Source organism: Triturus cristatus, chromosome 11, assembly GCF_964204655.1.
Source record: "Triturus cristatus chromosome 11, aTriCri1.1, whole genome shotgun sequence".
NCBI classification, from domain to species: Eukaryota; Metazoa; Chordata; class Amphibia; order Caudata; family Salamandridae; genus Triturus; species Triturus cristatus.
Window position 1 is genome coordinate 597,558,460 of NC_140594.1, and position 16,749 is coordinate 597,575,208.

Here is a 16,749-nt window from a genome sequence, read left to right on the forward strand (position 1 = left end):
CTGCAGCCAACCCCCTTTTGAGACACCTCCCTGTATGCAAATAAAAGGCAGGGCAAGAGTAGATCCCATTTTCGCCTAAGCTTCTCTGGGAGTCCTTTAATCATGCCCTTTAAGGTTTTGTTGAATCTCTCAACTAAACCATTGCATTGTGGGTGATAGGGTGTGTGAACTTGTAGTTCTCTCCACACTCCTTCCCCGTAGCAGTCAAGTAACTAGACATGAAGTTTTCACCCATGTCAAATACTACCTCCTTAGGAAAGCCTACTCTTGACTTGAGAACATACTCAAGAGAGCTCTTGCCACAACAGGTGCTGTAGTGGTCCTTAGGGGAATTGCCTCTGGGTACCTGGTGGCATGATCCACCACCACCAGTATAAATCTGTGCCCAGATGCTGTTTGGGGATCCATGGGACCAACAATGTCAGTCCCTACTCTTTCAAAGGGTACCCCCACTACAGGTAGTGGTATCAGGGGGGCCTTTGTAGTGCCACCTGCTTTGCCACTGGCTTGGCAGGTTACACAGGAGCAACAAAACTCCTTTGCATCTTCAGACATGTGAGGCCAGTGAAAGTGAAGGACAATTCTGGCCCAAGTCTTGTTCTGGCCCAGGTGTCCTGCTCGGGGAATATCATGGGCTAGTGTCAATAGGAAACCCCTAAACTTCAGAGGTATAACCAACCTCCTGGATGCACCAGGCTTGGGGTCTCTACTCTCTGAGTATAGGAGTCCATCATCCCAATAAACTCTATGGGTGCCACTAGCATTCCCAGCAGCCTCCTCAGCAGCTTGGTGCCACTAGCATTCCCAGCAGCCTCCTCAGCAGCTTGCTGTCTGAGGGGTTCAAGAGAGGGGCAGGTTTTCTGCTCCTGGCTCAGATCAGACCTGGAAGGGCCACCTGTCCCCAAGAACTCAACCTGGTCAGGTTCAAGCTCCTCTGGGACAGTTCCTTCTTCAGGCTCAAGATCATCTCCCTGAGGAGACTGATCAGCACTCTGAGTCAGGTGGGAAGGCTCTGCCTTAACCCTATTGTTCCTCCTCTTGTGAGCCACCTGGTCCATTATTCCAGAATCCAGGGCCTGTCCAGTTTTAGACATTTTAGCCTGTGACCTGGTCACAGCAAGGACATGTGCAGGGATCCCTAACATTTCTGCATGTGTCCTGAGCTCCACTTCAGCCCAAGCTGACGTCTCTAGATCATTGCCAAGCAAGCACTGTACTGGTAGGTCTGCACTTACCACAACCTTTGTAAGGCCAGTTACCCCTCCCCAGGAGAAGTTAACAACTGCCAGAGAATGGCCTGTTCTGAAATTGCTAGCATTGGTCACTTGGTACATTTCACCAAGTATAATCTGCCCAGGATCCACAAGATCTTTTGTCACCATTGTTACACTTGCTTCTGTGACCCTGAATGCCCAAGCTTCTACTCCATTTATCAAAGGCTGTTGTCTGTATTTGGCCAGGTTACTGGGACTCACACAGGGGGACATATCCATGCCCCCATCACAGACAAGCACAGCCTGAGTTGGAACTCTGACTAGGCCAGAGTCCATCTCAAAATCCAGGGTCAACCCTACTACACCCTTATTCTGTGTATTCCCATCACCAATTGTAACTGCACTAGGGGTAGCAGTTGCCTTAGGGGCATTGGTGGTGGCTGGAGTATCCTCTTTGGCCTTGGTGCAGTCACTGGTCCAGTGAGTTTTCTGCTTACAGATTTTGCACCAAGGTTTCTTTTGGCCTTTACCCTTACTTGACTGTGACTCCCCATTAGAAGAAGATTTTTGGGGCCCTTGAGAAGACTTCTGGTCTTTGCCCTTGTCCCCACCCTTGTCAGAGTTCTTGGAATCTTGCTTCTTTGGGTCACCACCTTGGTTCTGTACCTTCTGCCTCACCCTGGTTCTGACCCATTTGTCTGCCTTCTTTCCCAATTCTTGGAGAGACGTCAGATCAGAGTCTACCAGGTACTGGTGCAACAGCTGATTTTGACAGTTATTAAGGATCTGCTCCCTCATTATCAGATTGTACAATCCTATGAAGTCACACACTTTACTACCCAATAACCAACCTTCCAGAGCCTTAGCAGCACAGTCAACAAAGTCAACCCAGACTTGATTTTTTGCTTTTTGCGTGTCTCTGAACTTTAACCTGTATTCTTCAGTGGTTAGGCCAAACCCATCTATTAGTGCACTTTTCAAGACCTGGTAATCATCAGCATCCTCTTCTCTTACAGTGAGGAGCTTATCTCTACCTTTGTCTGCAAAGGAGAGCCATAGGATTGCTGCCCACTGACCATGAGGGACCTTCTGTACTTTACAGGCCCTCTCCAAGGCAGTTATCCATTTGTGGATGTCATCCCCACTCTGGTAGGGAGGGACAATCTTACTTAGGTTTCTATGGTCATAAGACCTCTCCCTATCTCTAGGGAAATTGCTGCCACCAAGGGACTCTAGTCCCTCCTTTTTACTAGCTCTGTAGAGCTCTAGGGCTTCCCTATCTAAGGCCATCTGCTGCTTTCTGAACTTGTCTTGCTCATACTTCAGCAGTCTCTCTCTCCTCTCCTGGGAGGTTTCCCTCCCTCTGTGAGAAGAGACAGAGGTCCCTATAGAGGAGTTAGACTGGACAGATCCCCTTGACAGAGATCTATCCCTTCTAGCCCTATGTTCAACTCTACCTGGAGGAATAAAGGCAGGAGCATTGTTGTCATCCTCCTCATCCTCATGCAGGAGAGCTGTGTTCACCAGATTCTGATCATTGTCATCAGTCTGGTCAGCATTAGAGGTAGGGTCAGGGGAATTGCTACCCCTAGGCCCACCCTCACCTGCTGCCCCATCCACACTGTCTACCCCATCAGGCCCACTAGGCCCTGTGATATCATCCAGCATAAGTATCTTTATGAGATGCTGGGTGAACGGGCTTTTGCCTGTCTTCAGCTTCCTAATGGAACATAAGGCCCTAAGCTGAGCATAGGAGAGATCCTCATATTTATAGGGAAGGAGCTCACTGGCTCCTGGCAGGGACCCACTGGTTCCTGGCTGACTAGACATTACTAATGTGGTGTGGTGTATTGCACTACCTACACTAGTGTGGCCTACTAAACTCTCTTGAGTTGTAGAAAGGGTGTGCTATCCCTTAACACACAACTCTAAGTTCAGTAGAACTTACTGTAGCTAAACTTGATATTATATGTACCTAAGGTACCTTTAGTGGTTTTCAGTTGATCAGTTCAATTGAGATTATCTGGTAACACAATAGCAGGCTGGAATCCCACAAGCTGCACACCAAGGTGAAAAGGTGGCCTGATATATGCTGTCCACTAGTTCTAGTGGGCACCTTGTATCAGTCCAAACAACCCCTTATGGTGAATTGGTTAAAGACAACCTTTATTGAAAGCTATCCTAGTGGTAGCTATGGAGAGCAGCCTTCAGGCTAAGTCTTGTAGGAATGTAAAGCAGCTTGTTTTACCAGTCTATAATCTCTTGAATGATCAAATGAAAGGACAACCACACCAGGTATATATTTAAAATATATGTATTTAGGATAAAACACACCCCTCTAGTCTCTTTATGAGACTGGAGTTCGAAGTACTTAAGTTACAAGTCAGCAATCAACAGTAATAGCACAAATACACGTTTGGGCCCTAGAGGCGTACCAAACCATATACCAAAAAAATGGTATAAGAACCACAACTGAACTAGACACAAGGCCTAGAGCCTGTAGAATCGCTGGGACCCCAAGGAACCACCCAAGGTAGTGACACAGGGGACCCACGGGGACTGTATGCAGTGTGTGAACACAGGTTCCCGTTGGCTTCTATGGGCAATGTCGCGGTTGGAAATTTAAAGATTAGGGACACTTAGAATCGAGTCAGGACCAAACCCTTTTGGACTTAGGAAGTTCTAGGGCTAGCACCCACGGGAGCACTGGAGTACTTGAGTTACCTCACCCAGGGAAGCCGGGTGCATAGGTGTCTTTTGGTGTTGGGTCGCGTCGTCGATTGCAGTGGAAGCCTGCAAAGAACTGCTGCTGCCGTGAAGAGGAGAAGTGTCCAAAGAGATCCAAGCCTGGTTCTAGGATGGAAGGAACCTGAAAGCAGAGGGGACAGAGTCTGGGTCACTAGCCATTGACCGAGGGCAGGATGGACCAATGCCCACAGATGTCGGGAGCTTCAGGTGAGTTGATGGGTGTCTTGATTCTTCAGCCACGAGGTCCAGGCGGTGTTGACGAAGTCCACAAGCCGGATTCGAGCTGTCCCACAAAGTCTGTCGAGTGCTGCAGTGTCGGCGTCCAGATTGTATCCAACAAGCCTTGGCAACGGCAAGTCACAGGAAGTCAGAGAAAGGACTGCGGTGCAGACCAGCAAGGTCTGAGGGACTCACCCTGCAAGGGTAAGTCAGGGCACGTCTGGAGCAACCAGGAAAGCCCAAATAGAAGAGGAGTTGCCTTCATGGGGACCTACTAGCCAACGGGCTAGCGATCGCAAAGGAGCCTCGAGCTGTCGCACCTGAAACTGGCTCACGGGTTACTCGTGGAGTGGAGGCCAGCAATCTTCGGTGCAGGAGGTGCTCAAGGCTGGGGCTACTCGGAAGCCAAAGCACAACTTCAAGAAAGTCCCAGAAGATAATATTGCTGCAAAAGTTCATGGTGTCCAGGGGTCATGGTTACACGTCACCTACGATAGCCACGGGCCTCAGCTTTGCTGTAGATTCAGGGAAGTCTGGAAATCTACCTCTAGGGATGCCTAGACTTCAGTGTCCGGCGGAAGCTTCAGAATTGCAGACCGGTCAGTTGCTTCTTTGGTGCCTGCCAAGCAGGGGAGTCTCTCCTTGAACTTCTTCCATCTTCTAGTCGAGATAGAAAGTCGAAGGTCCAGGATATATGTTGCAGAGTTTCGTCCAGGGTAATCTGAAGTCACAAGGACTGGGTTCCCATACTTATACTAAGTTTGGGGGTTGGACATACTCTAGGGACCCACCTATGGGAGGGTTTGGAAAGAGGGGTGGTTACACCCATTTCCTTTGTCCAGTTTTGCGCCAGAGCAGGGGCAGGTAGCCCCTGCAACCGGTTTGAACTGGACTATGCACAGGGACACCAAGTGTGCCCCTAGTGCAGGACTTCAAAGCACCAGAGAGTGCTCCCGCCCAGCCCCAATACACATCTGCCTGTCTTCGACAGGAAACCTATTGTCCAGGCCTCCCCTGCCAGAGTTTCGGTCAGCAGCAGGAGGCCAGACCCGTGTCTGTGGCAGAGGCTTCCATTTTGTAATGCCAGGGCTCAAGAAAGTCCGGGTTAGAACAGTGTGAACATGTCTCTCCCTCTAGAAGGGTGGAATGCTACCCCCGCCGCTAGTATTCCAAAGCGTTTGACACCAAACACGACATGTTTCCGTGCAGCCATCCCAGTTTCCTGCCGCTAAAGTGTCAATAACGTTATCGCCGTTCTTGATAATATGGCTTTAAATGGACGGATCCTGCCGGTGTGCAGTTCTTAATAGCAGGTGCCAAGTCAGGTCCCTATGGGGCCCTCCCTTTTCGTCCTCACCAGGAACAAAATAAATCTTAACTCTGCAGCAGTACCAGCCTTCACTGCCTTTGATGTAACTTCAAAGATACTCACAATAGTACTTTCACAGTCCCACCAGTTCACAACTGAAGCATTTTCAATATGCTATACTACGAAGGCAATGTTGTTGCTTAATAATCGTATGCAGCTAACAACCATTGGCAAAGCCAGTATTCCTTTCTTGTTATAAGTGTAATGTTACTTGCTGTGTGTGGATTTAACTACAGAAGTAGCAAAATACCAGTCAGGCGACACACTAAGCGAAGCATAGATTTTAAGCGTACTTGCTTTTAAGCCACGCCCTTAATTACATCGACCACGCCCCTATCAGAGACCCTTCAGTGTTTTTGAATCCCACTTAAAGCCCTGATGATAACGTTTGCACTGCTGCTTTGCCATTCCCCCTGCATGCGATGTCACAGCTCTGGGATGTACACCCTTGGTGAATAAGTGTGAATTATAATTTAAAGGGATTTGAGTGTGGGTGTCACTTAGGTGTTGTGAATACCCACTTTTCTGACTCATATATATTTGTTGGTGCGTGTTTTCTTTCGGTAACGCGATTTCCCTTTTCCATTGGTTTGACACCATTTTGACATTCCCATTTTACATTTGTGGTTTTCCTCATTTCCATGATAGATCCTTGATAATCCCCACCCTCCATTCGGAAATTTTGATTGCAAGCTCAGGGCATTTGATATGATTTTGTAGTTGTGGCAAATTAACACATTCGCTTATATGGTTGTTTTATGTCCTTTTCTCGTGTGGAATATCTTCTCGACACTTTTACAGCCAATTTTTATTAGGCACATGGCAAATTCACTGCAGATGGCATTTGAGCTTCATTTTCAAGAGCATAAATATAGTTTATATAGTACACTGGCCATGCTCTTGAAATGCATCTCCAAAGTTATAGCTTAATTATGTGCTACAAATGCAAACTGCAGACTGACTTTTGTATTTTCGTATAGGGATACCTTTGACTACTGGACTTTAGTTGTGAGATTTGTAAGAACAGTGGCGTTATGTCCGTACAAACTAGAGCACATATTTATGAGCCCCTTGTGTCACTCCAAAATCAGATCTGAGGTCACGCAAAGCCACTCTGCATGGTTTTGAATGGCCTCATAGATATGGAGTAAGGCAAGGCAGTGCAATTCGCTGAGCTGCTTTACTCTGTGCTAGGGAGGCGTTCAATGGACGTTGCGGTCGTTGTTACCACGCAACACCCATGAATTTTGATGCTTCCCCAGAGGGGCTCATTTCTAAGATGCTTGCGCTGCCTAAGCGTCACTTTTTTTATACGCTCTGGTGGCGCAAGCCTCTCAATCATATCTACGAGGCGACGCAAAGCCACTCTGCATGGCTTTGCATGGCCTCATAGATTTTGAGTAAACATAGCAGTGCTAATCATGCCTTGCTTTACTCTACACAACGGAACCATTCCATGGGGGTTGCAGTGGCTTTTCCCATGCAACACCCATGGATTTTGATGTTTCCCTAGATTTAAAGAAAGATGTAATCCTGGGGATGCGCCAAAACCAGGACCCTTCACGGGGGGTGCAACAAAGAGAAAAAACTTAATTTCTCCTCGTTGTTTCCTCTTTCCATGTGTGCTGCATTGTTTCAACACACATAGAAAGAGGAAAAAGCCACTCTGGATTGTAAAGGGAGGTGCCCTTTCGTGCACAAAAACAATTCTGCCGACAACACAGGCACATGGTGCAAGGGTATCTGCTTTGGTGCTAGGCTGACGAAATGGCACCAACACTGGGGAAAGGACAGGAATGCACTTTATTGGATAAATACAGTGTATTCCTGTCCTTTCAATCTGACGTAGGGCAGCACAGCAGAGTGCCTTGCTGCGCTGCCCTAGGTCAAAACCCCACAAAGAGGTCCTGGGTTTTGAAGGCAGAATTCTGTATAAGTCATTGAAGGTTTATTTTTTTACAACAATCTGGCTTGACATTTACAATATATTTTGTCTGCAAATACCAACCTTTTATTTTTAGTAATAAACCTATTATCATCAAATATAAGCTTTCCATTTTCACACAATACATATATTTCTTTTCTAAATTTTAGCATGGAAGTTTCATTAAATACTACCATGTATTGTGGGTGGTGTGGCCAGTCCAACTGAAAGTAGGCTGTCTCCTATACCAAGACACCTTTTCTTATGGGCAAGCAAAGCCCCATATGCCAAGGTTCTACCATCAAATGCCCGCAACATCTCCAAATACTTTTATTAAAAGGTATACATCCATGTACAGCCTCACATGTCCTACCTATTCGGGTATAGCTTCACAGACTGAGTTACTCTCTCTCATGTTACCGTCTGAGATAGCCAGGCATGACCATCATGTGTCAGGAACTGCTTAAGATTTGTACTCAGACACTTCTTGTTAGACTTCTTGGTGACCTGACCTGACCTCGTCAGAGCCGGTCGCTCCTCCCGCCGCGCGGCTCCTCCTGAGTGCGCCGGTACCCCTGCTCTTGCCGCCTGTTCGCCGCTGCCCCCAGGGCCTAGGTGCCTCTTGGTTTTATTTTATTCATTCTGCTCTGTGCCTTATTGTGTGTTGTATTCTGTTCTGTGCCTTATTTTGTTTGCCCACTGTGCCCCTGTACTTTCTAATTTTTTTGCGCTTATTCTGCCGCCTGTTTCCCGCTGTTTTTTTCCCCGCTCCCCGCTCCCTGCCACTGCTCCCCCGCGGCCCTGCCCCCCTTTTCTCTTCTGTACCCTCTCCCCTCCTAGTCGCCACCCCGCTCCCACCTCCCAGCTGCCCCTCCCTCCCACTGGCTATTTAGAGGGTGGACACGCGACGGAGTGCTGTGACCTGACCTGACCTCGTCAGAGCCGGTCGCTCCTCACGCCGCGTGGCTCCTCCTGAGTGCGCCGGCCCCCCCTGCTCTTGCCGCCTGTTCGCCGTTGCCCCCAGGGCCTAGGTGCCTCTTGGTTGTATTTTATTCATTCTGCTCTGTGCCTTATTGTGTGTTGTATTCTGCTCTGTGCCTTATTTTGTTCGCCCACTGTGCCCCTGTACTTCTAATTTTTTGCGCTTATTCTGCCGCCTCTTTCCCGCTGTTTCTTTCCCCGCTCCCTGCCGCTGCTCCCCCGTGGCCCCGCCCCCCTTTTCTCTTCTGTACCCTCTCCCCTCCTAGTTGCCACCCTGCTCCCGTCTCCCAGCTGCCCCTCCCTCCCTCCTCCCTCCCTCTCTCCATTTATGGCAGAGTCCGCATGTACGCGCAGCGTTCACGTGCAGCAGACGCGCCGATTGTGTGCTGAAGGCGCGCCAAAGGCAAGCCCGCCTATGCCCGTCCGCACCTGGACCGTGCCCAGCGCCAGAACTCCACCATCGCACCCCAACTCCGGAACATCATCAACAGCTCCTTTGCATCCGCCACCTTCCCGGAGAGCTGGAAACATGCCGAGCTGAGCGCCCTCCTGAAGAAACCCACCGCGGACCCCACGGACCTCAAGAACTTCCACCCCATCTCGCTCCTTCCCTTTCCAGCCAAAGTCATCGAAAAGACCGTCAACAGACAACTCTCCGCCTTCCTCGAGACCAACGGATCCCTCGACCCCTCACAGTCCGGGTTCCGAGCAAACCACAGCACCGAGACCGCCCTCATCGCAGCCACCGACGACATCAGGTCCCTGCTCGACAACGGGGAAACAGCTGCCCTCATCCTCCTGGACCTCTCAGCAGCCTTCGACACCGTCTGCCACCGCACCCTAATACAGCGCCTCAGCAACACCGGAATCCAAGGAGCAGCCCTGGAGTGGATCATCTCATTCCTCACCGGAAGAACCCAGAGAGTCCGCCTCCCCCCGTTCCGGTCCGCGGCTGCCGAAGTCATCTGCGGCGTCCCGCAAGGATCCTCATTCAGCCCCACCCTCTTCAATGTCTACATGAGCCCCCTCGCAGCCATCGCCCGCCAACACAACCTCAACATCATCTCCTACGCCGACGACACCCAGCTGATCCTCTCCCTCACCAACGACCCCGCCACCGCCAAAGCCAACCTCCAGGAAGGAATGAAAGACGTCGCGGAATGGATGAAGATCAGCCGTCTGAAACTGAACTCTGACAAGACGGAAGTCCTCATCCTCGGGCCATCCCCCTCCGCCTGGGACAACTCCTGGTGGCCCCCTGCCCTGGGCAGCGCACCCAAACCAACAGACCACGCATGCAACCTAGGGGTCATCCTGGACTCCTCCCTCATGATGACCAACCAAGTGAACGCAGTCTCATCATCCTGCTTCAACACCCTGCGCATGCTCCGAAAGATCTTCCGATGGATCCCCACCGAAACCGGGAAGACGGTCACCCAGGCCCTCGTAACCAGCTGTCTGGACTACGGGAACGCCCTCTACGCTGGAACCACAGCCAAACTCCAGAAAAGACTCCAGCGCATCCAGAACGCCTCGGCATGACTGGACATCCCACGCTGCAGCCACATCTCTGCCCACCTGAGAGACCTGCACTGGCTCCCCGTCAACAAGAGGATCACGTTCAGACTCCTCACCCACGCACACAAGGATCTCCACGACATGGGTTCGAAGTACCTCAACAGCTGCCTCACTTTCCACACACCCACCCGCCGGCTCCGATCCACCAGCCTCGCCCTCGCCTCTGTCCCTAGAATTCGGAAATCCACCGTCGGAGGAAGATCCTTCTCCTACCTGGCAGCCAAGACATGGAACTCCCTCCCCACTCACCTACGGCTGACCCAGGATCACCTCTCCTTCAGAAAACAACTCAAGACCTGGCTGTTCGAGCAGTAGCGACCCCCCCCCTCAGCGCCTTGAGACCCTTACGGGTGAGTAGCACGCTTTACAAATTATTGTGATTGATTGATTGATTGATTGATTGATTGATTGATTGATTGATTGATTGATTGACCCAGTGGTTTCCAGCTGGCTGGGATGCATCAAAGCCAGTCAGAATCCACCGTTCTTGATAGGATGAGTATGTTACACATGACCGATAACCTGTGCTCACCCTTGGGTAGCTTGGCACTGAGAAGTCAGGCTTCTCTTCATGGCCTAAGTGTAAAGAGTTGACACAGCATCACCCTTGCAACATACTGCGTACGCGACAAAAAGACCCTGCACCGTATGTATAAAACGCTGGTCTTTATATTACATACACTTTAAAATCAAAATGAGATACACACTGTATGTACACTTTACAGTTAAATGCAATTGTCAAACTTTCCCATTGTACTCAAAATGAGATTTACATTTAATATACACTTTACAGTTATATGCAATTGTCGAATTTTCCCATTAGCAGCAGTAAGGCATAAACATATATGGCCTAATCAGAGGTTATTCATCCAACATGACATTGCCCAGTATCGGGTACCGTCAACAGTTGAAATAGTCAAGCAATCACAGGTCTGTAATTTACGTCTTGTGACCCAGCCCCTTAGTCACTCAACTACATCAGCCAATGATACACATTGCCCTTGCTGGTGCCACATTGAATAGATTGACAGAACAACTTAAAATGTAAAGAAACAGTTGCTTAGTTTTGTCCATCCGGGTTAGACCTCCAGGTACCCAGTGACACCTGCACGAGTGTGGGATTGCTATCCCCCCATAGACTAGAGGTTGTGACCCCGCAAGCTGGCACGCTTCCAAGTCTGGAGAAATGATTCCCCTAAGGAAGAGAAGCGAGCTGCCGTAGCTCTCGACAGCTAGCTGTAGGTGCCCACAAAGCACAATGAAGTGCCTTGTGGCATAAGTGCAGGGGGAGGGAGCCAGTGACCTCGGAATGTGGCTGCAATGTTATGCACTGTCGTCCTCACGATCTGGAGGTCAAAAACAGTCTCAGCTCCCAGCTCAGGTCCCCCAACAACCCTCGAACACCACACGCCCTGAGTGCAAGCTAGCACCGTTCCCTGGTTGCAAGCACAGGTCCCTCAGACTCTGCAAGCTTTCCCCGCACTCTTTGAACTCCTCACATCCTGGCACTTTAGGTGGGCTGCTGATCTTTACGAGTACACTCCTCTGCACAGTGTGATGACAGTGTTCCTCAGGACTTCCTTGTCCCAACTGACGATTACTTTCATCCGTTTCCGCCACATCTTGTGCAGTCATTACAAACTTGCCAGAGGTCTGCAGTTTTCCTTGAGCCCCTAGTTTATGGCCTTCTATCAGGAATGCACTGATGTAGAAGTCCAACCAGATGTGAATTTGATACAGGCCAACAGGCGCACACAGAACCATGAACATCAATATGCCCACTTTTCCAAAGTGACATTTCCACATACGTAATGTCGGATCCACTTGCACTACTGTAGAGGATTCGCCATTACAAACTCATCAATATCAAACACTCCACTGCTACTATTCTGCACGTATAAAATACTGCTCAATAGCCTTTCCCTACAGTTCCCCATGCTAATCCGATGCGAGAAGCAGGCCCCATCATACTGAACACACCACCCAGTGACATTCACGACCTCTGGGTGTAACTCACATGTGCACATGCCCTACATCTTCCCTACACCACACACTGTCACCAGGGATAACTCCGATATAGCAAGAGACATGCAGACACTTGGCACGTAGCTTTTTGAATGCCAAGTTGGGTACAAGTAACTTTCTCACATGTGCTCCACTACGGAAAACCTGTGGCACGATCGATGAGCTACCTCCGTGGATAGCACAACCATTGCTGCAGGCACATGGAGGGGCATTTGAGGTACATTCTCTGGGTATATGTTTTACCTGTGGACAAGGGACTTATAGCTAACTTGAATCTGCCAACCATGCATGCACCAATCACCAGTATGTATATGACAAGCACCTCACTTTGGCACTCAATGGCAGTGTCAAACGTGCTCAAAGTCCTAAGCCAGCAAAACAAGGTCCAAACATGAGGTAGGGAGCTAAAAAGGTCAGGGGAAACCACACCAAAAGATGCCAGGTCTAACGCTTCATTGGTTCATTTAAATCATTACAGCCTCATAAAGCAGGGCCTAGTGTTCATATGAACTTGGACATCTTTTCATGCCTAGGTATTGCCTCTTATGGCCATGTAAGAATTCATGACAGAAATAGGGACAGAAATGCAAGGTATTGCTATCATAAGTCTAAGTAGATTCAACCCTCCCATATGTTTGCCCAACACATCAAATACCCAGTTGTGTTTTGCTGTCATATCTCAGCAATTGCCATCATGGGACCAGGTACTTACATGTTATTTATTAGCATAACATACCATGAAAGGTAGCTTTGCAAAAGCTAATTGTTGTCATCATGTGCGTAACCTCTCTCATGACAGGTATTTTTATTATAAACTGAGGCGGCACTCCGTCATACGTTATTCGTTACCTTCAGATGCCCATATTGGTACAACAACGTATGCAAGTTACTTTCATCATATTCCATACTTGACAACCTTAATGACATTTACGGACATCATATACTGTACTGTACACACTCATACACACATGCATGCACTGGCTGCAGGCTTTTCGCTCTCCGCTCACCCTTATCATCCCTTTCCACCTCATCCATGAGGCTAGAGTAGTGGCTATCTGCTTAACTCCGTCCCTTGCACCGGGGCTAATCAATCTGCATCCCATTGACTATACTCTTTCCTTCAACATTCCTGTGTACCCGACTCACTGGCTCTCATTCTTCACAGCAATGGAATGCAGTACTCTGGGGGCTGGCATATCTGTAATATTGAGGAATGGTGCTTGGCAACAGCCTGCAGCCCTGTTCCAAAAAATGCCCCTCAGGTGTTACAGTTATTTACACCCTTTACTTCTGCCTTTGGTACACTTTGGTATTATAGACAGTTATGGAGATGCTTGTACAGCCTCTTCTACAATATGGATCACTCTGGCAATTATTTTGTACCAGGGTGACACAGGAGAAGCTCAAAAATGTGCATGGGGATGTGACTCCAAGCAAATGAGGAAACAATTTGCTTTTGCACCCGTGCACTATTATTGACGAGGGTGGTAGGAAAAAAGAGCTGTCACAAGGTGCATTTACTGTGTCCCATGTAGAGGTGGTGCACAGTCAGTATGCCCCGAGAGGACACACTATGGAGGGGATGCTGGGATCAGAGAGAGCCCCATGGCATCCCCTGCAGCTAGATGTAGTATCATGCTGAACTTATCTATGGGGGATTCCTGCCCCCTCTAAAGTAAGGCTGAGTCTCTGGCTGCAAGTAAAAGGTAGATTGGTGCAGTGGGCACTCCTTATCAGGGGCTCCAGTGTGCAGCCTCACCTTCTGCGAGGCCCCACATTCTGCCCAATGCCTCTCTCAACACTTCAAATTATCTAATTCAGTCGTGTTTTTGAAAACAGGACATTTGTCTTTTCATGAACACTTCCAGTGTCAAGGTTAGCCCTGTTGGCCTCATCTCCATGCTCCATATGACAAGTGGAGGAGGAGGGGGCTGATGTGGCTAAGCGATAATGCATCTACAGTGTGTTTTTTAAAAAAACAGCACTCTATAAGTGGATGTCTTGGTTTCATATGCGGAGGGTGTAGTTCAACTATGCATCTCTCAGACAGGCCCAAACCATTTTTTAGCAGACATTTTGTACATGCCTTTGGCAGCACAGTACATATGCTAAAAAGTAGCTTCAGGGCACATATCAGTGCATCTCTGAGGTCATTGAGGAGCCACACAGAGCAGCTGGGGCAGGATCCCCTGTACAGTTCCTGTTTCATATAGGTCTGTACTTTGAGTCCTATCAAGAAGCTGGGAGAGGGATTGAGGTAGGTCGACCCATTATCAAACCTGGCCTTGCTCTCTGTCTAGCACCTCGGTGTCAATCAAGGCCTTCTGGTTCCAGTGTCCAGTGCCAGCTCTCAAGCTGCAGAGGAGCCTTCGAGTTGCCAGCAAAGGAATCAAAGTAAATAAAAACAATCTTGTTTCTCTGTGCAGGTGTGTATGTGTTTGTGAGTTTATTTGTGAGTGGTTGAGAGTGAATGCGATTGAGTAACAGTGTATTTTACAGTGACGCTCACAATGAAAGTGAGTGAGAATCTGAGTTTAAGAGTGTGCATAAAAAAGTGAAAGTGATCGTGAGGGAGTGAGTGAAGAAGTGTGAGTTCATTAAAAGCAGTGATTGGGGATTTTGAGAGGGAGTGGAAGTGAGTCAAGGGTGTAGAGCTACAAATGGCGCAACAGATGGAGTTGCACAAGGGCCAAGAGCCAGTGAGTGTGAAAGGTTGAGTGTGTGTGAGTATGTTTGTAAGTGAGATTGAGAACCAGTGATGATGAGTATATTTGCATTTGAGTGACAGTGAGTGGTAGCGAAAATGAGTAAGTAGGGAGTGCGAGTTAGAGTGAGTGAGAGGGAAGAGAGTGAATGTGAAAGTGAGTGAGTATGAGTGAGAGCGAGAAAGTGTAAGAGTGTATTTATTTGCTTGTTTTATGATTGTGAGTGTGCTGTTATCCATACCATACTCAATATTCTGGGCTTATGGCACTACCCAAGGTAACATTCTGTCTGACATATTGTAAATAATTCTTGGTATAAGGAAGGGCACCCATGGCAAAATGTGAACCCTGACATATTGGAAATATTACTTGCAAAATGCTGGTGCTAGTACACTGGTGAATTTCTTTTCCCCAGAGAGAACTGCCATGCCATACTGGGCCTCAAGGGCAGTTTGGGGAAAGCCAAGGATGATAAAATGCTAGCTCTGAAGTACTGGAGGTAATTTGTGACACACATGCCTCCCTTGGTAAATGGACAGCAGCAACGACAAAATCATGATACCGAAATAGTGTATGTAATTCTTGTCATAAGGTAGTACCAATAACAAAATGCTGGCAGTGAAACAATAAAGGTAATTCTTAACATATGGGGAAGACTTAGGTCAAATTTTGAAAAATATCGGGGGAACTCCTGTAAGGTGTTCCCCCTCACCACTTTCAAAGCTCACCAGCCGCTACTGGACCAGCAGCTTCAAACTGCTGTTCCACCTTTCACCAATGTGCTGTTCAGAATACAGGTGCGAGTTTGCACCTGCGCTCTGAACAGCACATTCATCATGATAGGTTGCACTGCCCCTGTGTTTGCCCGGCACTCCGATTTAGGTGTGTGCCATGGGACAGTGTGCCACTAAGATCCTTATACCTAACACGGCCGGGGTTGAGAAGTAAACACTGTATTTTTGCCTTCGTTGAGTTTTAGGGTGTCCTAGAGCTATGTGAACAGTACTGACTGCAGCAGGAGAATTTATTTATCTGATATGCTGGAGTCTGAAATATAGGTGAGAGGAAGTGTCATTGTCGACTGGCTGTGGATTTGGAGGACGAACAGCCAGCCAATCTATTAGAGCAGCAGCCACTAGGTCATGCGCGGAAGAGGGCGCTCTGACAATAGCTAGCAACAACTGTGCTACACTCATTCTGACAGATTATGGAAAAAAGGTCCAAAGCCTGGGAATGGGGTTGTATGAGGATGCAGAGTGTGGAATATTAACCAAGATGTGGCTCTTTACAAATTGAGGATAAAAATGTGGAACAAGACCCTTTAAACAAGAAAGGGCTTTTTGAGAAGAGTGGTTTAGATTCTGGCAGTGCTTAATTTGTAACAATAATAATAATAATAATAAGTGCCGGTGCCGATGCCCTTCTAAGAAGTCTACTGCAGCTTCCAGTCAGATGCCCCATCAAGGCTCCCAGTGCCAGTGCCACCACAGGTACGAACCATCGCAATCCTACAAGTGTGGCAATTTGGACTAGTCCCAGCCACACAAAGTTTTACGAATAGGCTGGTATTATATGTTTATGTATATAGAATTATTAAACACACTGTTAGCTCACCTAAAAGAAAAAAATATATATATACTATATATACAAAGGTTTCAGGGGCGTTATAGTTAGGAATTGGCATTTAAAAAACCTTAGAAATTCACTAAAAAAACCATAGGTGTCAGGGGCATTATAGTTAGCTCGACATTTCCCTCGTACAAAACGCTAGAAATTCCCCTGTTATAGTTAGTTCAGCTAACTATAACTTGCGCCCCCGCAATGCACTGCGGATGACGTCACATATTACATCACTCATGACATGGTCAGTGACATCACTGATGACATCACTGATGACATCTCAAATGACATCACTGATGACATCACTGATGACATCATCCAGTGAATGTGTGTTTTTCTAAAAGGCCTATGGAAGAATGAGTGGGT